The sequence below is a fragment of the Panthera onca genome, chromosome F2, assembly GCF_046562875.1.
Source record: "Panthera onca isolate mPanOnc1 chromosome F2, mPanOnc1 haplotype 2, whole genome shotgun sequence".
NCBI lineage: Eukaryota > Metazoa > Chordata > Mammalia > Carnivora > Felidae > Panthera > Panthera onca.
Window position 1 is genome coordinate 62,991,228 of NC_138356.1, and position 20,915 is coordinate 63,012,142.

General features: G+C 37.4%; 1 long non-coding RNA gene across 2 annotated transcripts in view; it reads left to right on the forward strand.

The window, feature by feature from the left end:
* The window catches only part of LOC132664439 (uncharacterized), a 51,717-nt gene that overhangs the window by 6,952 nt on the left and 23,850 nt on the right, over positions 1-20,915 (forward strand). For both annotated transcript variants that reach the window (XR_009603672.3, XR_009603670.3), the window contains exons 2-4: positions 1,327-1,687; positions 6,137-6,293; positions 13,010-13,193. This is a non-coding gene — a long non-coding RNA (uncharacterized LOC132664439). The remainder of the gene's footprint in view (positions 1-1,326; positions 1,688-6,136; positions 6,294-13,009; positions 13,194-20,915) is intronic.

Below are 20,915 nucleotides of genomic sequence, written 5' to 3' on the forward strand. Positions count from 1 at the left end.
ATGACACTTCAGTGTGAAGGATCACACTGTCATCCATTCTCTTCATGTGTCCCATCCTGTGCTTCTGTGGAAGGAACCCCATGCCCTGAGCCTGCTGGGCAGGATTTGATTTATGAGTATGAACAGATGTTGCTCTCTTACTCATCTAGAAGATAATTCATAGGCCTTCAGTTTGGTTTGGCGTCTGCTACCCTTGGTTTTAGTATCCTACTCTTTTCTCCAGCTTCTGAATTGAGACTTTTTGCTCTTGCCTAACAGCACACAGTACAACAGATGTAGCCTTGGCCATGCCTCACCAGACTGTAAGGCTGAGTCTAATCCAGAGAAAGTCTCACTGGTAGGAAAGAGCTGAACTCTGAACTCCATTACTTATTTTCAAGCTCCATCTTTTCTCATCTTAAGCATAGTGGCATGGTTTAGGCACTATTACAAATCCTTTCCAGGATTGCCTTCAACATACGTCATGTTTCCAGGTAGAGAAGAATTCTTGGAACTAATCAAGAACAATGGAAATTTATTAATTTAAAAATTAAAATAAAAAGATGCTGCTAAAGCTTAGTTAAAGAAAGAAAAGCAAAGGCCTGGGGTTTTCTTTCTATTGTAATATATTGTGTCAAAATTTCCCATTTTCAATTCTCCTCCTTTTAATTTTTCTAATGATTGAGGCACTTTGTTTCAGGCAAAGAAATATAAATCGATAGAGAATTACTTAACTAGGAAATATAAATCAATAGCGACTTCCTTATGCAGGAACTTTTTGGTCTGAAATGTTTAGCAATATGCTATTTGTTCTAAAAAATGTGGCTTTAATAAACTTGTAGTTATGCTATTTGCATATCAAAGCACTGTGCAAGAATCTTTCATTTATCACAGAACACAGCCAATTAGCACTTTTCATCTATTCTATATCTACGATAAAGAGATAATAAGTAAACAAATTACATCAGAATAGCAGAAAGAAGGAAGTTTCTAGTATAAGTTAATAGATAATACATGCTTAACCCAAATGTCGTGTTTTCTTAATAAGTCTCTAAATGAGAATCGATGTGTATAATGCTCATTCAGAGGAACTCTAAATTGCCTTTGAATGAAAAAATTAAGCTTATTTTTGTTGGGTCTTATTTTGGTTTGTGTATTCTGATAATTTTCTATGCCAAGAAAACAAAAATTCTGAGCCAGGAAAATTAATTTTTTTAGTATCTGCTGTAATATTTAGAGAAAAAAATGTTCTAGAAATGAACCCTTAGTTTATGATTCTGACTATACTTCTTATTAGCTATTCAGCATTGAGCAAATAATTTATGGAGGGTTGTTTTGTCTTTCCAGATTCTTCTTGGCACAGATTCTTTTCTATGCTGAGCGTGTGCCTGTGGTTATCTCCATGTTTTTATAAGACTCAACTCCACTGACAGCAGTTAACTTGGACCCAACCAGATCAACGAAGGTCCTTCTCTAGCATTGGATTTGGCCCAGAGAGCTTCTTGGCATCTCAGTGGTTGAAACTTTATGATATGTAATTTAAGAACTATCAGTAGCCATATTTGCCTGCTTCTGAAGAGTGCTGGTTTACAGTGAGAGGGAATAAGGCCTACCTACGGAGAGAAACAGAGACAGAAACAATCCCAATGAGGTTCATGTTTCTGGTTCCGGTTGTTCCTGATGCCCCTCTGCTTCCTTGCACTTCCAGGTACCAGCTTGTTGAACACTTTTGGCTTTTGCTTTTCCCAGTTGGATTTTACCTCATTCAGATTTGGTTGGAATGTTAAACCCTCATTTTCATGAGCCACACCCAAAGTCCTATATGTAATTTTGTATTTGTGATTTTATTTTTTAAAAAAATTCCTCACAAAATTGTGTACGTTTAGTGCATCCATAAACCTGAACTCACTTTTGAATTTAATGACTAAAACTTCTCTGATTTTCAGTTAAGTCACTTGTAAAAGATAGGTAATCAATCTTCAATGCCACTACAATTCTGTGACTCTACTTCGGTATAAAGTGTAACTTCCCCTCATGTTCCATTTATTTTTACAACCATTGGGAAATGGGTCCTTTTGTTCAAACTTTCACTGAGATTGTAACGAGGTGCCATTGATTAGTGTTGAAAGAAATTTGAGGAGGAAGTAACCATGAGAACTGGAAACTTAAGGGGATTTCAGGTAAAATTCTACCTGCCATTACCCCTCTGGAATAGACAAAGGGTCTCAATATTAAAGGGACAATTGCTGAAATGAAAATTCTAGGTGTTATACGTTGGGGATTTTTTTCATTAAAATACATACTTCCTCCCTAGTCATTAGATGACACTTGGAAGTTTTGTGGCCTCGTGTTTAACTCTAGCTTGGGCATTTTTTTTTTCCATTTTATTCATTTTACATATTAAAAATGTAACAGCTTTCTGATGTATTAAGTATACTGTAAATAGTTTACTACCAGCAAAGCTTTTATTATCAAGAGATGAAAATGTTTATCACTGTTTTTTGTTGCTGTGCCCACATGTCAAATACTGAATCCTTGTTATATGGTTCTGTTTGCTTCTTATCTTCCTAGTTTTATTGATGCATAGCACCTGAAAGTTTTCGGGTTCTAAAGGTTATTCCAATTTTTCCGTTGGTATGGTTATGGTTTCACTCACTTTTAAGGAAAAGCAGTTTTTTGTTAGGTGTGAGATATTGAACAAGACACTTTATTCTCTGATTCTCAGTGCCCAACTTCAAAATAGGAGTAAGAAACTAACCAGAATTTTTGTGAAAATTAATTGAAATTATAAAGTGCAAATGTGACAGCATGGGCTTCGGAATGTTTGTCCTCTTCTTCTGTGCCAAACCCCAACTTCTTACTGGCTCTTTTCTGACCTCTCAGAATTATTTTGAGAAAAAAGTCAGGTCACAGATACAAATACACATCAAGAGTGGTATACAAAGCAGAATCTTAAATATTGAACATCAGCTACTAAGAATGGCGGAATCACCTAGATAATGTCAAACACTGAATATATTTGAAATGTTAGCCATAAATATACATAAATATAATCTATTGTGTATGATCTAAAAGTGTGTGGGGCGCCTAGGTGGCTCAGTCGGTTGAGCGTCCGACTTCGGCTCAGGTCATGATCTCGCGGTCTGTGAGTTCAAGCCCCGCATCGGGCTCTGGGCTAACAGCTCAGAGCCTGGAGCCTGCTTCAGATTCTGTGTCTCCCTTTTTCTCTCTCTGCCCTCTCCCGCTCATGCTGTCTCTCTCTCTGTCTCTCAAAAATAAATAAACACTAAAAAAATTTTTTTAAAAATAAAAATAAATTAAAAATTAAAGTGTGTGACTAAGAACTTTAATAGCATGTATAAAGTTATATGAAGATACTGAAGGTCTTAAAAAGCATTGGTTTAGCTTTGTTGAGCACTGTGGAGAACTTTATGCCAACAAGAGCTTAGTCAAAGTCATTGCCTTTCTTCTGAGAAATTACAGATGATTTATCCAATGATCTTCCCAATTTTCCCCATTCTAATAATGTCACCCTGTGTTTAACCAAGACTGTGATCAGAGAAACACAAAACCTCCAAAATATGCATTATAAATAAGGGATCTATAATGGTGACTAGGCCTTACACAGTTGTGGGATATGGTTAAACTATTATATAAGATGTTTCCTTCTGGATCTGGTGGAAATCCACAAGGCAGGCAGTTGAAAAGGAGATCAGATGTGAAGGGAAGAGAGTACGAACAGGAATCTACAAAGCTGAGGTGACTGGAGCCCATGAGGGCAGGCTTTTAAAATCCATGGCAGTCTCTTCCTGCCTCTCCTCCTGCCACATGGATAATGGGAGGAAGCTAGTGACCTTCATTATGGAACTAAATCTGCACCTAGCCCAGGAGCCAGAGAAGCCAAATGAGGATCTGGCCAGAGGTGCAGGACCCAGAGGAGGGGGTGCTACCCCCAGGTGGGAAGCCAGCAAGCAGCTGGTTGCACAAGTGTGTGTAAGCTACCAGGAGCCTCATTGCCTGCCTTCACCTTCTGCATGCAAAAGGAGTGTGGCTGCTACTTCATGCCAACCAGAAACTATGCAGGCAAGGGGATTTTGTGAAATTCAGTTGCAGCTGAGCTAAATTGACATAACATAAGTCTGCCACACTCTGAATAATTGTGTAAAATTCCATCTGTGTACCTTTTACTTTTCTTAACATAATGTGTTCTCACCTACATCCTTGGGATAACGTCCTCTCCCCAGATATCCTACTCTTCTTGCCAAAATTGAGCCCTATTTGCTGTTCAATAGATAAATGAATTCAACTCACTGTATCAATTTTCCAGGGCAATGTTTAGCTTTTATTTGTTTCATAATGGGTTCCCAGAACTAGTAATCACACTGAACCCATACTATCTAGCAGAAACTTGTTTAAAATGAATTCTGGTTTAATGATTTTTGAATGTAACTCCAAACTGCAGGCCTAGTTCTTTTCTTCATTTCCCTTGCAGCTAAGTCTTTTGTTTACAAATGTAGACAGATCTGTACTATACTGAAAACCTGAAATGGATTAGTGAGGTATCCTGGATACTGCAAAAGATGAATTTATTGTTTGAAATGAAAGTAATTTATTTGCAGATGACATGATACTGTACGTAGAAAACCCAAAAGACTCCAGCAAAAAATTGCTAGGACTAATTACATGAATTCAGCAAAGTTGCAAAATATGAAACCAACATATAGAAATCCGTTGCATTTCTGTACACCAGTAGTGAGGCAGCAGAAAAGGGATTGATCCCATTTGCAATTGCACCCAGACAATTGCAATAAGATACCTAGGAATAAACCTAACGAAAGAGGTAAAAGATCTGTGCTCTGAAAACTATAGAACAATAATGGAAGAAATTGAAGAGGACACAAAGAAATGGAAAAGCATTCCATACTCATGGATTGGAAAAACAAACATTGTTAAAATGTCCATACTACCCAAAGCAATCTACACATTTAATGTAATCCCTATCAAAATACCACCAGCATTTTTCACAGAGGTAGAACAAACAATCCTCAAATTTGTATGGAATCCCAAAAGACTCCAAATAAAATAAACAGTAAAATAAAAGGGGGTGCCTGGGTGGCTGAGTTGGTCAAGCGCCCGACTTGATTTCAGCTCAGGTCATGATCTCATGCTTCATGAGATTAAGCCCAACTGTCCATCAACTGATGAAGGGATAAAGAAGATGTGGTATGTGTGTGTATATGAATACAAACACACATACATACATATAATGAAATAATGAAGGTGAAATATGACTCAGCCATCTAAAATAATGAAATCTTACCACTTGCAGTGATGTAGATGGAGCTAGAGTGTATTTAGCTAAGTGAAATAAGTGAGTCAGAGAAAGACAAATGCCATATGATTTCACTCATATGTAGAATTTTTTAAAAAAATTTTTGTTTAATGTTTTATTTATTTTTGAGACAGAGAGAGACAGAACATGAATCAGGGAGGGTCAGAGAGAGAGGGAGACACAGAATCTGAAGCAGGCTTCAGGCTCTGAGCTGTCAGCACAGAGCCCGACGCGGGGCTCGAACTCACGGACCATGAGATCATGACCTGAGCCGAAGTTGGACGCTTAACCAACTGAGCCACCCAGGCGCCCCACTCATATGTGGAATTTAAGAAACACGACAGATGAACATATGGGAAGGAGAAAAAAAGAAAAAGGGAAACAAACCATAAGAGACTTAAAGATATGGAAAAAACTGAGGGTTGATGGAGGAAGGTGGGTGGGTGATGAGCTAAATGGGTGATGGGCATTAGGAGGTCACTTGTAATGAGTACTGGGTATTGTATGTAAGTGATGAATTACTGAATTCTACTCCTGAAACCAGTATTGCACCATATGCTAAATAACTAGAATTTAAATTAAAAATTTGAAAATAAAATAAAAGTAATTGGTTGTGATTCAGCTTTGAAGATGAGAATAGAAAGTCATTCCATTAACAATAATTTACTCATTTGTATATTTTATACTGACTTAAGTCTTTGCTTTAAACTTGGTTTTATATGGAGATTATAAAGTGCTTTGTCAAGTTTGCAAGTACAATTTGAAAGCTTAAACTTGTCTGATACACCACATTGCTGTCCCCCTTCTTCCTACTGCCACTGGCAGAAGCAGGAGCTGAACACACAGGAACTGGTGCCTTAAGGGAATGGAGGCCACGAGGGCTGATGAGGTCCGGAGGTTGATGAGGTCCAGAGGTTGAGGAGCCAGGAAGAAGGTAGACCTCAAGTCCTAAAATCACCACAATGCAACATCTCTAGGCCAGGTGAGTGCTTCCTACAGAAGTTAAGAGTCTCCTGCAAAACAATGCCCTGAGACTTTGGGGCAACTGTTGGAAGGAAGCTAGGACAGCCCTCTGGAATCTTGCTAGAAACTCCTCAAAGAAAAGAAGAAAACACAGAGCACTAAGAAGCTCTAGAACAAGAAAAGGAATAGTTCAGATGCAGCATCTGAGAAACACTGGCCTTTAGAGAAGAAAAGTTAAATGTCAGGTCAGAGCCTGCAGAATGGCTAGCTGTGTTCCCAAAGGACCTCAGACTCATCTACATACAATCTTTCACAACACTCACTAACCTCTTCAGCATCACCAGGGCAAAGCTTGAGAAGGTGACCTGTAACCACCCTATACAGGTAATCATCACGCTGATCTTTACACCTGTAATTCACCCTTGATAGTCATTTTGTCCAGACCTCAACTGCACAAAGACTCTTTGGTTGGCATTAAGAAGAACATGAGAAATGATATGGCATGAGATGTTGCCAATTTCATTGAAATACTATTAATGGAATTTAATTTATTTCTAAAATTATATTGTGGATACTATGATGTATAAAATCAATTCAAGAATTTCTTCCAGGGCACCTGGGTGGCTCAGTCAGTTAAGCATCCAACTTTGGCTCAGATCCTGATCTCACCATTCATGAGTTAGAGCCCAGTGTCCAGCTCAGAGCCTAGAGCCTACTTCAGATTCTGTGTCTCCCTCTCTCTTGGCCCCTCCCCTGCTCATGCTCTGTCTTTCTCTTTCTAAAAAATAAATAAACTTAAAAAAAATACTTTCAAGTTTGCTCATTCCACAAATATATATTGAGATCTACTATGTGCAAACAGCAAGGAGATACCCGGGAGAAAAATTCCTTGATCTCATGAAGCTTACATTCTAGTCCCACCGTCATCAGTCAGTCCTTTCTCTCATTCCGCAAGACAGTGAATCCAAGCCCATTTAACCTCTGCCAGAACTCTCTAAGTTCCCTCGTCTTTGTCTCACATCCTTCACTCAGAGCAGATACTTCATACACCACTTCACAAAGAGAACAGAGGGTGGCAGCCCAGGTTTCTCCCCATCTCCCTCTAGAATAGAACCCAGCCTCAGTCCCTTTTTTTCTGACTCAGGAGATCAGGCCCCATTTTGGAACTTCCCCAGGGCTTTGGGGGCCATGGAATTATGAACATGCCTATGTCTGCTATGGGCATTTATCCACAAAATTGGGGGCACCCAGTATTACCTTCATTTGTCTTCATTTGCTGACATATTCCAAAGCCTTAGCATGCCCTCAAAGCATCCACCACATGTCACTAATGCATTTTGATAACTTTAAAGAAGACTGCACCTAGGATCCTTACTATATCCTTACTCAGGATATAGAATTGCTTCTTAGAACAAATCAGGCACTAGTTGTTTGTTAGTAAGTCATATATCAAAAGGGTATTATGTTGTACTGGTGTCATAAAGAAAGAGTCTGCAAAAGTGTTTTCTCCCCCATGTCACAGAGATGTGGATATTTAAGAGCTCAGTGAAAAATAAACCTTGAGTGAATACTGGCTAACCGGATAAAGAGTGGTAAAGTCAAAAGATGATGGGCTTGGGGCGCCTGTGTGGCTCAGTCAGTTAAGCAACTGACTTTGGCTCAGGTCATGATCTCATGGTTCGTGGGTTCGAGCCCCACATCGGGCTCTGTGCTGACAGCTCAGAGCCTGGAGCCTGCTTCGGATTCTGTGTCTCCCTCTCTCTCTGCCCTTCCCCTGCTCATGCTCTGTCTCTCTCTGTCTCTCAAAAATAAATAAAATGTGGGGAAAAAAATTTAAAACATGATTAAAAAAAAAAAAAAAAGATGATGGGCTTTGGAACAGATAGTCCCTGGTTTGAATTCCAGCTGTGCTACTTAGTAGCCATGTGACTTGTAAAAGCTATCTGGTCTCTGTAAAGCCAACTTTTATCACTTATAAAATGAAGATAAAAATACAGCCCTGTCAGGGTTATAGTAAAGAGTAGATGAGCTAACGTAACATATCCAGCCCCACGCTTGGGTGCAATGGCAGCTGATTAAATATTGAAGACCAATTTTCTTTAGAATTCCTGTGCCCTTCTCATGCCTCTCCTGCCCCACCTCATCTCACGTGTTTTGTTCATAGCTCCGTAATTGAGATACAGTTGATAGCTGGAGGTTTGCAGAAGAGCTGACCAAATACCAATGTTCCCAAGGAGTGAATCCGCTTAGAGATGGTATTTGAGTCATTTTTTGTCATTGTGTTAAGAATTGGATCTTGTCTATTGGACACAAGTTTGAGTAATAGAAACCTAATGAGCCTTTTCTCATCAGAAAGCTATGTCTACCTCAAAACAAAATGTATTTGTGAAGAGTCAATTATTTTTATGCTTTCTTGGCCAGACTTTGAGGCAATCAGTTAGTAACAGGAATTATAATTAGAACGTTGAGAGTATTGTTCTATTTTCTGCCCATGGCAATTCTGCCACTTTCTTAGTAAGACATAGGTCTAAGCAGAAACACTGATGGAGAAACTTGTGCCTTTGGATTAATTTAGATATATGTACATGTTTTTTATTAATGTTGGAGTTCTTGTCCTTCTAAATGATTTTGTTAATTCATTTGGTGAAATCTGATCTATCTTCCATAGTGAAGAGAAATAGGACCATTTCCAAGAGATACAGTAGAGACCAGAGCCCCATATTTGTTTTAATCTCTGGTGATATATTGTGTTGGAACTGAGAAAACACAACTGAGAAATCTTTACTTCCTAGAGTTGGCTTTGTATTTACCAACGTAATTCTGATTTAATATGGGAGTAAGATGAAAGTGAGGAATGGGAAAATATTCTCATGGGAAGCTGAAAAAGAAAACAAAAGAAAATTCAGTTTGATATATGGCCATTAGCTACTGTTAATGAATCTATCCATTTAATGAGATACTGTTTAATTATGTATATTACTATAAGATAGAATTGGGAGGAGGGGTGTCTTTACCACCACCCTCATTTCAGAGCTTACTACTTCTCCTGACAATTCGTATTCATTAAGTCTTAGAGAAAGGTTGGTATTAAATGATAATGGCAATTATAGTCCTTAAACCCATAGCTCTCTTTTCCTAGGATTTATCTATTCAATCCAAGAAAAGAATAAGGAATGAGGTAAATATACTCACATAAATTCAAATTTATAAACTTTTTTTGAGTGTTTACTATCAGCACTGAATTAGGGACTGGATATGAAGAGATGAATAAGTCATCTTTTCTGTTCTTATGGATCTCAGAGTTTAATAGGAGGAAAAGACCATTTGTCACAGAAATCACTGCGCACTGTCTCAGGTCAGATTTCCTAAAAGCATAGTCTGACATGGGGTTTTTTGTGTGAGTGATTAGCTGATGAGGTGTTTCCAGGAGAAGCCTGGAAGGAAATGAAGGAAGCAGATCTGAAAGGGGAGAAAGCTAGGCAGGCATGTGGGTTCAGCAGTCTCTAGCCCTGATCTCCACGGGAACTGCAGGGCATGAAAAATATCACAGACTCCTCCCACCTTGAATCAAGAGGTTGGCCCATGTATCCTTCAATCATCCAGTCCTTTGATGAGGGCTCTCCTCTTGGGCATTTCTGGGCTCCTATTGGCCAAAGAGAACCGTCTGGAGAAAGATTGCTATGGGCCATCAGCAGCTGAGACTGCCAGCAGCTGAGAGATAGGTGCATTGGCTCAGTAATGGCGGCCTGGTTCAGGCAGTATCTGCCACTGGATACAAAAATGAGTAGAATGTGGCTTTATGCCCAGGTAAGTCAGAGTCCCACTGTGTAGACTGGCATTAAATAAACAACTACAGTGCAATGTGACAAGTGTAATCATAAGAATTTGTACAAGATGGCTGGCGCAAGACTGCAATTATCTGTATGTTCACTGGCATTTTACTTCTTTGTGCAAAATATTGGTGGAATTTTTTAAAGTAGCTCTGTCTTTCTGGTGGTAAGAGTATGGGCATGGAAGTGTCTTCAGAGAAGATGATAACTGAGGTAAATTTATAAGCAATAGGCTCTGTGAATGAGATACTGGTGATTGGGGAATTACTAAAACTGCGATGTCTTAATCCATGACCCTGAATTACATCTCAGTGGGAACTCTTTTTCAACCCTATTTCCAGTCCATCCCATAATGGTATAATTAAGCATGTATATATAGATACTTATATAATATATGTGTTAATGTATTATAACTACATATTAGGTAAGTAATATATATTATATTATGTTATATATTTCATAAATTATATTATTATAAGATATAAGTATTATCTGTTAAATAAATATATGAATAACAGTAAACATAATCTAAATAATAATATAAATATAAACATGTTACATTGTATTATGTAATAGGTACATATTATATTATATTATATTATATTATATTTATTATATTACATTCTATTACATTATTATATTAAGTTAGACTTTAAGAAAGGAATAAGATCAAATTTTAAGGAAGCAGGCCACTTATAATACAATGATAAGAGCCTTTCTACTATAGTAAACACATGGTGATAGTATTCTCTTTTGGAACTAGGAAGGAAGCTACCGATATGAATCAAGATTTGTTGAAAGATAGATACACTTTTAATAATGGAGTTGCCCTGTCAAGTAAAATGATTGAGATATGTTTTCATAAGACCCTTTTCCAAAGGTAGTCTACAATATCCAGTGATCTTTTCATTTTGTGAAACCGTTGTTTTATTTGATAGAAGTAATGTTGGCTGTAGGCTTATAGAGCCTCCAGGGAAAACAGGCTCGACCCAGAACTGGGAATATCTCTAATTGGTTCCAGGTTTTCCTTTCTTGTGCTGTACTCCTCCAAAATTAGTGGTACTAAATAGAAGTGATGTTTCAGTGTATGCACTACCCACACAAATATCCATGTTTTAAGAACACAATAGAATTCAGTGAGATTTCTTTGTATGTGTGGCTCAGTATCATTTTCTATGACCTCTTTATTCATTTTAGATCCCAGACTATAATGCTTGGCTTCAAGGTTGACAAACTGGCAGACCATCTATTTGTGTTCGTTATTTTTTACTTGAGATTTTCATATTTCGTATCCTGTTTTAATGGTCATCCCAATATATTCCCAGAATTTTCTTGTACTTTGTAACCAGAAAATGAACGTTTCATTTAAAAACAAAAGGAGAAAAGAAACTCTGTGACCTCCATAATTACCTTCTACATTTACTTATTTCTCTTTTCACGTGGACATATTAAAAAATTGCTTGTATGTCTGATATTCTATTCAAGAAACAAAGTTACATTATCTAAGTATTGTGTTCATTCCACCATGTTTGATGGCTTGAGTGGTAGAGGATCATAGAGAGAAGAAATGTCTTGTAAGGAGAAATGTGAGGGGAGAGAATAAGGGAAACACAAATACAGTTGCACTGACACTCTTACACAACACCACCACCACTACCGCTCATGGGTAAATGACTCTCAGACTGTTAAATGGCCTGATTTGAGTACTATGGAGCTTGGCATCAATATGACTTTTATTTTTGTAACAACTTCTAGAACAAAGCTACATTCGGATGTATTGGCAATTTATGTCTCTCTGAATTTTGTTACTTATTCTTTACTCTAACAAGGGAATACATGTGGTCATATTGAAATATAATAAGAACAGACACATAGAGAAGAAAATTGATCCTTTTATTTGCATACTTCCTGTAGGGGCAAGTGATTAGCGTGAATTTGGGGAGCTATGCCTTTCAAGGCTGTGTGACTCTATAGGCAAAGTGGAAATTTGAAGTAAGCATCTAGGTAGTTTATGGGAGATGGTAGAAGAGTCCTTACAAGGAAATTCTTTCTTAGCTAAATTGGCAATTAAAGAAAAGCCTTATTAACCTACTTGGATATCTGGATATGTCCGTTGCAGTAACACTGCTTAGACCCAACTCTGTAACCTCTACGGCAATAATTCCTTTGTGGGGCCATTAAATTAAATCAGAACAGGCCTTGAATTGGATTGTCTCTCTTTTTTATCTTAATATTTTGGTTTTAAATATGAGAAAACAGGTATTTGAAGGTTTCTTCATCTTGCGTTGGTTATTCCTGGTTAGCTTAGTCCTGTAGGGATGCAGAGCAGCTTTTAAGGCTCTTTCTGGTCTGGTTTTCCCTTAGTGAGTGCCTCCATGTGGTTTGGGTAAGACAGCACTCCCCTCTCCACCCTCTTACCCACCCCAGACCCCTGAGGAGGTCCCAACACCTACATCACCAACCAAAGCACTCAGCCTCAGTGTCAGGATGGGCACAGGATTTAAAGGTGGGCCAAACCATAGGTATTCCTGTCCTTGCAACCAGACTACACAATTAATACTTTTTTTTGGAAGATAAAGGGGATTTCTCTTTTCTCTTGGTTTTAATTCCTAAGTACTTGCAAACCAGACAGCCAAAGAAAAAAGACACTTTTGTATTCTCATTCTGTTTATTAAAACATTAATATGTCAGGAGCCATGCTCACTGCATTTGGTTCATCATCTCATATAATTTCTACAGTAATCCTTGGAGGTAGGTACTCGTATTATCCCCATCTACTCATGAGAAGCGGAAACTTAGATATACTGCTTTTTGAAGGTCACATGCTAATAAATAAATGATAGTTAGTCTTGAACCTGTTTAGTCTGACCTGACATGCTCTTAACCTCTACCCCGTTTCCTGTAGGCATTCTATTAAGCAAAAGGAAAGCCTACGTTTAACATTTTTGCAAACATCAAAACAAAATTATGTATTTGGAATAGAGGAATGAGGAGAAGTCGGAGAAGTATGCCCTAGAGAACCACAGAGTCAGAGGGACTATAGTCTCAGCGACTGAGAACGGAGCATCTTGAATGGTGCTGGGACAGAGGTGGGTACTACTCAAGTAAGCTGAATCCTGCCTAAGTACTTGCCAGGCTAAATCTACAACTTGAAGCAGCCTGGAGGTATCACATCACCTTCAATGGGAGTGCCATATTGTAGACTATTCCAAAGCTTAGTAGAGCTACGTAATGAGTTTGGCTTGGTATCCTGTTGTTTCTTGTTTGTTTATTAATTAATTCATCTGTTTATTCAGTCATTGCCAGTATTAGATGTCTAAGATATACCAAGGTACCTGACTCCAAGGAACTCTTAATCTAGAGCAGGAGATGGGTGAGTTAAAAACAAATTATAATGAAGGAATAAATGTTCAACAATTTTAGTAGGAAGAAAAAAGAAGGCAAAGAAATTATAATAGAGTAGATTTGGGGACTGTACCTGTACTGGAATGTACAATTGAGCCAAGAAAGATGCTTCTAATATTTACTCTTATTAATTTTATTTATTTAATTATGGATGAATTTAATTCTGGAAATGTTCCCAGATGCCTTTCCCTAGTGGGAAACACAACAGTTTTATAAATAGCAACCTTTCCCTCATAAGCTAGGAGGAAGCCATCTAAATTTTTCAGTGCCTCTGCTAGCGGCTACATTTAAAGGATTTTATGCTGGAGTATTTTGATATAATTGGGGAAAATATGAGGAATCAGATCCACTCAAGTTCTAGTTCAACTTAATTGCTTACTAAGTGTATGATATTGTGTAAATTATTAAACAACTCTGAGTCCAGCTTTTTTTCCCATAACATGGGTATGCATATGGAAAATTTAAATGAGTGTATAAATATAGAGTGCACCTCATGTTAGTGTTCACTTGCTCAAGAAATGTTCATTTTCTTCCTTCTGTGTCTTCTCAGCTTCTGTTTTCTCATTTATCGTGTTGGGATAACAGTACTTCCTCGTAGGACTGATCATTCAATGAAAGGATATACATCAAAAAATGGTTGGCACATACTAGGTGCTCAATAAATGTCAAATCCCCTTGCCTTTTCTCTTACATTTTTGAAAATGTAAATGGTTTCTTATCTTCATTGGCAAAGATAACTTCTCTGATAAATTCTAAGAAGAAAAGAAATCTTACGTATATGAATAATTACATTCTGGATTCAGGGTTACTTAAAGCTCTCCACTTTGCCTGGAAGGACACAATAAAAAGATAAAGACAAAGTTGGAGACAGGTCACAAAGACATATAATATACAATGGTACTAGTTAAAACGTTCAGTAAGATGATCTGTCTCTATAGATATACATATACATATAGATGTATACTCAATGGCTTGATAATTTTTATTCTTTTTTTCTCTTTTTTAGTGTTTATTTAATTTTGAGAGAGAGAGCAAGCCAGGGAGGGGCAGAGAGAGAGAGAGGGAGACACAGAATCTGAAGTGGGCTCCAGGCTCTGAGCTGTCAGCATAGAGACTGATGTGGGGCTCAAACTCAGGTCAGATCATGACCTGAGCTGAAGTCGACACTTAACTGACTGAACCACCCAAGCACTCCTGACAATTTTTATTCCAAACTTATAAAAATAAAAGGAGGGGTGCCTGAGTGGCTCAATCAGTTAAGCATCAGACTCTTGGTTTCAGCTCAGGTCATGATCTCACTGTCATGAGATTCAGCCCCATTTTGGGCTCTGAGCTGAGCATGGAACCTGCTTAGGATTCTCTCCCTCTTCCCTCTGTCCCTCCCCCACTTGTGTTTGCACATGTGCTCACTCTCTCTTTCTAAAAAAAAATTAAATAACAATAAAAAGATAAAAGCAATGCTTTGGAATCATAGACAGTACAAAGAAAAAGCAGTTGCCTTATTTGTGCTATGGAAAAAGTGATTTAGAAATAACATTTTTAGGGAACCCTGTGTGGCTCAGTTGGTTGAGCATCAGGCTTCCATTTGAGTCATGATCTCAGGATTCATGAGTTTGAACCCTGTATTGGGCTCTGCACTGATGGTGCAGAGCCTGCTTGAGATTCTCTCTCTCTCCCTCTCTCTCTGCCCCTCCCACGCTCTCTCTCTCTCTCACACACAACAAATAAATAAACTTAAAAAAAAAGTCAACAACTCCTCAAAAAGCCTACAGATATCTGAGTGCAATTGTTAGAAAAACAGAAAAGAAATAACATTTTTATTCATTTGTCACATATATTTTTGTACTATTGGGCCCAATCCTTGTAGTTGATAGTCTGGTTACTTAGAAGCCCTCTCCTTGCTGAAAAGTAGTTTTTTACTCTAAATCCATTCTATTTTCATTTATGCTGGAAAGATGAATAATGCAGCATTCAATTGTTTTTTTTCCTGATTTAATACTAGCATAGGAATTCTTCTCTAGAATAATATCAATTAAAATTCTCTGTGGCAAATGTGGGCTGTGGACCTGGTCAAAAGGCATAAACTCCCAACCCACCTTGTGATTGTTTTAGTAGAGATTTCCAGGCGTTACTTCAAATGATTTCAGCCATGCATTGCAGGTAATGAGGGAGACACAATTTCACACCCAGCTTCTTAACTCCTTGGCTGCTGTTGAAGGTAGCTTTATTTTTCATTTGGTGGGCTGGAACATCCCCTCAGATTAGAGAGAAGGCAGCCCTTTGTACTCTGTAAGCACACCTCTGTCAGGAGTGAGTAATAATAGCATGGACTCTGATTTTTATAGTCATTTTTATTTCTACTTTAAGGAACAAGTTCTTCTTCATCACATTTGTAAGCAGAAGCATAATGGCTCTTGCTAAAAGTGAAAGCATGAACAATATCAGCAAAGATGACTGAAATATATACGTTTAAGTCTAATTCTATTTGATTTCTTTCCGAATACATTTCAAGTTTCTACTTTTGTATACAAAAGAGTATGTTCAATGCATATATGTTGATTTAAGTTTGTCAACATCCAGTATCCATATTGGTCCACCAATATTGAATGTACTCTCCCAGTTTTCTGCAATTCAGCTATTCATGAATAACTTTGATTTCCTTCTGGCTTCTTATTGTTACCCATAACATGTTAGAATGTTAGAGCTATATATCACATTCTTGGAATATATTTGCTTAAGTAAAAGCTAATTTCATGAGGGAAATCTCCTGTTAAGATTGCAAGAATACCTCAAAGAAACAGAAAAAGAATGTTTTGTGAAAGAGCTAGGCTCCTTCCTTCCTATCAGAATCATCTAAAATTGACTGGTGTGACAGGTATATTGCAGTATGTCTTCCAATGGTCCCTGCCTCCTGGCAGTCACAGCCTCTTTCTATCCCTTCCCATTGAATGTGGGCTTGCCTAGTGACTTCTAACCATTAGAATAAGAAAAAAAATTATAGGATGTCACTTCTTTAATTGGGTGACATAAAATTTTGACTTCCATCTTGCTAGCAGATTCTCTCTATTGCCTTCTCAATTTGCATACTGCCAAGTAGGAAGGCGCATGTGGCAAGGAATTCAGGAATGTTTCTAGCCAATAGCCAGCTGTAAACAGGCCCTCAGTCCAATAACTGCTGGAAAATTGAATTTTTCCAAGACTGTGAGTGTGGAAGTGGATCCTTTCCCAGTCAAGTCTTCAGATGAGACCACAGCCCTGATCAAACCTTGACTGAAGTCATGTTCACTGCAGCACTAGTCAGAATAGTCAAGATGTGGAAAAAACCCAAATGTCCACTGACAGATGAATAAAGAATATGTGGTATAATGTACAATGGAATATTATTCAGCCTTAACTTAAAAAAGAAGAAAATCCTGAAATATGCTACAACACAGATGTACCTACAGGTTGTTATGCTAAGTGAAATGAGCCAGTCCTAGAAGGACAAATACTTTATCATTCTACTTATATGAGATATCTAAAATAGCCAAGCCCATGGAAAACAGAGAGTAGAATGGTGATTGCTAAGGCTTTAGAAAAGGGGGAAATGGGGAGTTGTTTAATGGGTATAAAGTTTCAGTTATGGAAGGTGAATAAATTCTAGAAATCTGCTGTACAACATCATGCCTATAGTTAATAATACTGTACTGTACAAACACTTGTTAAAAGGGTAGATCTCATGTTAAATATTCTTTCTACAAGAAAGAAAGAAAGAAAGAAAGAAAGAAAGAAAGAAAGAAAGAAAGAAAGAAAGAAAGAAAGAAAGAAAGAAAATATTGTCAAGGGATTACTCTGGGGGTAAGTAGAACAATGGGAAATTGAATAGAACAAGCGCTTCAGTCATTTTGCGCAGGGGCTGAGGTAGCTCAGGGACTATGTATGCACTCCACAGTTATTCGTTGATTAAGAGCTGTTGGAGGAAGGTAGAAGGCTTCTAGACTTTCCCACATGTGAATAGAAGGGGTTTCCTGGTCAGAGGAAAACCTCAGGTAAAAAGTCATAGGTGCTGCCAGTTGGAAGCTAACTAAGCATGCATGGGTGTGGTTAAGTGCTGAGAGGATACAGGCAGGGTATTAATGGTATCTGGCTCATTTTAGTTACAACTGTTATGACTCTTGATCCATTTTATAAAGGAGGAAACTGAGCGAGGAGGGGTGGAATCCTTGCCAAGTCCCTCGGTTTTTCTGGAGCAGAGCTGCAATTAAAAACCCAGTGACACTATGAAATAATACTTATCGTATAGGATTGTCATGAGGGTTAACTGCACATAAACGTACCTAGCAAGTAGTGAGCACACAGGAAATAACAGGCATTCCATAATTGTCATAGTCTCGTATGCCTGGAGTTTTCCAGCAAGAGACCGGACAACATAGCACATGAAGACCCAGAGTTGGGGACCTATGTCCTAATCTCAGCAATACCAGCAAATAGCAATGATCTGGTACACTGCAATAAATCTACTCTTCTTTGTGTGTGCAGTGGTAAAAACAGACTGAAAAAGTTACTGTTCTTCCTTTTAAATACAATTTTAATGATAGAAGAAAATAATAACCTTACTTAAAAATCTCAAAAATAATGAAAAATTAAGTGACACAAATTCTTTTGTGTGACTATTAACATTTTTGTACCCTCCCTTTTATTTCTCTTTCACACACACACACACACACACCTATTTTTACCTGGTTGTTTTCATAGTTTATGTATATTTCTGTATACAATATTTTAATACAAGTTAGAATAATTTAAGAAAGCAATGATCTCCATATACCATTTCCAATTGAACGTGTTACCAAATTTTTAAAACTTTTTTTTGTCTGACTGATAAAAAGTGTACTTCAGTGTAATTTCTCTTACTAGTAAGATTGAATATCTTTGCATATGTTTAAGGCTCATCGTTCTTTTCTTTCTTTAATGATAATGCATTTTCCATTGAGGTAGGCAGAGTTCTAGGATGAGAATTCAGCTCACCTGACAACTCGATTTGAACCTTGTGAAGCCTTGAGCAGAGAACCCAGCTTTATCGGGAGAGACTTCTGATTTCTACAACTATGAGAGAATAAATGATGTCTCATGCCACTAAGTTTGTGTTCATTTATCACACAGCAGTAGAAAAGTAGTGTATCCAGGCTTCTCCATAACTTCCCTATTTATTTTTAATATCATCGCAGAAGATGCCATCAGTGGCACCCGACATAACTATTTTCTTACAGTCGAACATTTAGTTTGCCTTAATTTTTTGCTATTGTAAGTACTGCGGCGACAAACAGGTTCATGCACATAGCTTTACCCATTTTTTATCATTTAATGTTTATTTTATCTTTTATATCAAACAGATAATATATTACCGGTGTCAAAATTCAAATGTATAAAATGATAAAAACAATGAAGAATTTTCTTCTCACTTCCATGCCTTGGCTATACATTTTTCTAGGCCCCAAACAATCTAAGTATTCAATTATTTTGACTCCTTCTAGAGGCATTTTATGCCTGAATGATAGCATACCACATCCACTGCTCTGTACCTTGCTTTTTCACTAAGCAATATATTTTGAAGATTCGTCTATATCAGCACCTAAAAGTCTCTGTAGCCAAATAGCATTGTATTTGTGTAAATGTACCGTAATTGGCTTAACATTTTTGTTATTTAACCATAATGTTATTTACCCATAAATATGCAATAATTTATTCTGTTGTATAAATGTACCATAATTTATTGATTGATGAACACCTATGGGTTTTTTTTTGGAATTTTGTCCCTGGTCATCATGAAAGATAATATGGAATAAATGACCATTAGGACAACCAGAAAAACTAGCTAAGCGTTAAAAAAAAAAAAAAAAAAAATGTCTACCTGAAGATAGTGGAGGGTTAAAAAGAGAGTCAGGAATTACTTGGTTAGGAGATGAGGGGAATGGAAATCCAGGACTGTGAGTGAGCCCAGCCTCTGAGGATGCTTTATACCTGAATGAAAAAAATGCTGAGGACTTCATGACAACCTCATGGGATGAGAAGGAGTTATGGACACTCCAAGGTGACCTCTCAACTTTGGGCTGAGACTGCAAAGGGATGAACCTGAGGAATGAATGAACCCCAAGTGACAAGCCCTCATGGGGACTGATCACATCTTCCTAATTCTGAAATTGGATTGAGATGATTCAAGATTGCTAATAGCTCTTGGTGGAAGCAAAGGTAAATCTTCTCTGTTGGAATAGAACCGCAGATGACTCCCCATTATTTTTAGAAACAGTTTTACAAATAGAAAGTCCCAGCCACCCAAACCAACCAAGAAAGCCAAAGAAAGCCAAAGAAAAATTAATAGAAACAATAGGAAATAAACACAGATCCAGAGGGGTCCCAGAAATTCAGAGACTAACTTGAAAATCAACATTGTTACCATGCCCAAGGCAATAAAGAGAAAAAATTTTCAGTGGAGTATTGGAAAAAACATTGTTTTCAATCTTTTGCTCTTATAAATACGGCAACAGTGAATATACTTGTGCAAGTATATTTGTAGAGGAATATGTAGATGTGGTATTTCTGTGTCAAAAATACTTGGCAGTTGTAATTTTGATAGCTACTGATGAATTGTCCTCCCTAGAGGTGCCACCAGTTTACATTCCCGCCATCAGTGTAGGAAAGTGGCTGTTCCCACATTCTTCACAACCCATGTAGTAACACATTTTTAACACATTTCCTAGTATGATGAGTGGGAACGGTATCTCACTGTAATTTGTATTTGCATTTATTGTCTTAAAAGTTTGAACATAATTACATATGTTTAAGGGCTATTATTTTTTCTTGAAACATCCCTTTAATTTTTCTATTGGATTGTTGATCTTTTTCTTAATGTTTATGGGAGGTTGTTTTTTTTTTTTAAATATATATTAGGGAAGTGGGTCCTCATTTCCTAAGATATAAATTGCAAATATTTCTCACTTTGCCCTTGAGAATTCTGATTTTGGCTACTGTGGGCTTTGCTATGCCAAAATTTTTCATTGTCAATTTTTCACATTTTTTTTTTTTGTTTCATTACATCTGGTGTGGGTTTTTTGGGGTTTTTTTTTGTTGTTGTTGTTGTTGGTTTTTTTTTGGTCATGTTTAGGAAGACCTTTTCCACTTAGAGACTATCAAAAATCACTACAATGTTTTCTTGTACTCTTAAATTTCATTTTTAAATTATACTGTTGATCCAACTAGTCTTTTCTTTCAGACAGCCATCTGGTTATTCTGTACCATTTGTTGAATAATCTTTCTATTCCTTACTGATTTGAAGCCACTTTTATACTTAATCCCTGTGTACATCTGGGACCATTTATTTGAGTTGTTTTCTGTTTCCCAGGTGTGTCTATTCATGTAGCTATGATCTA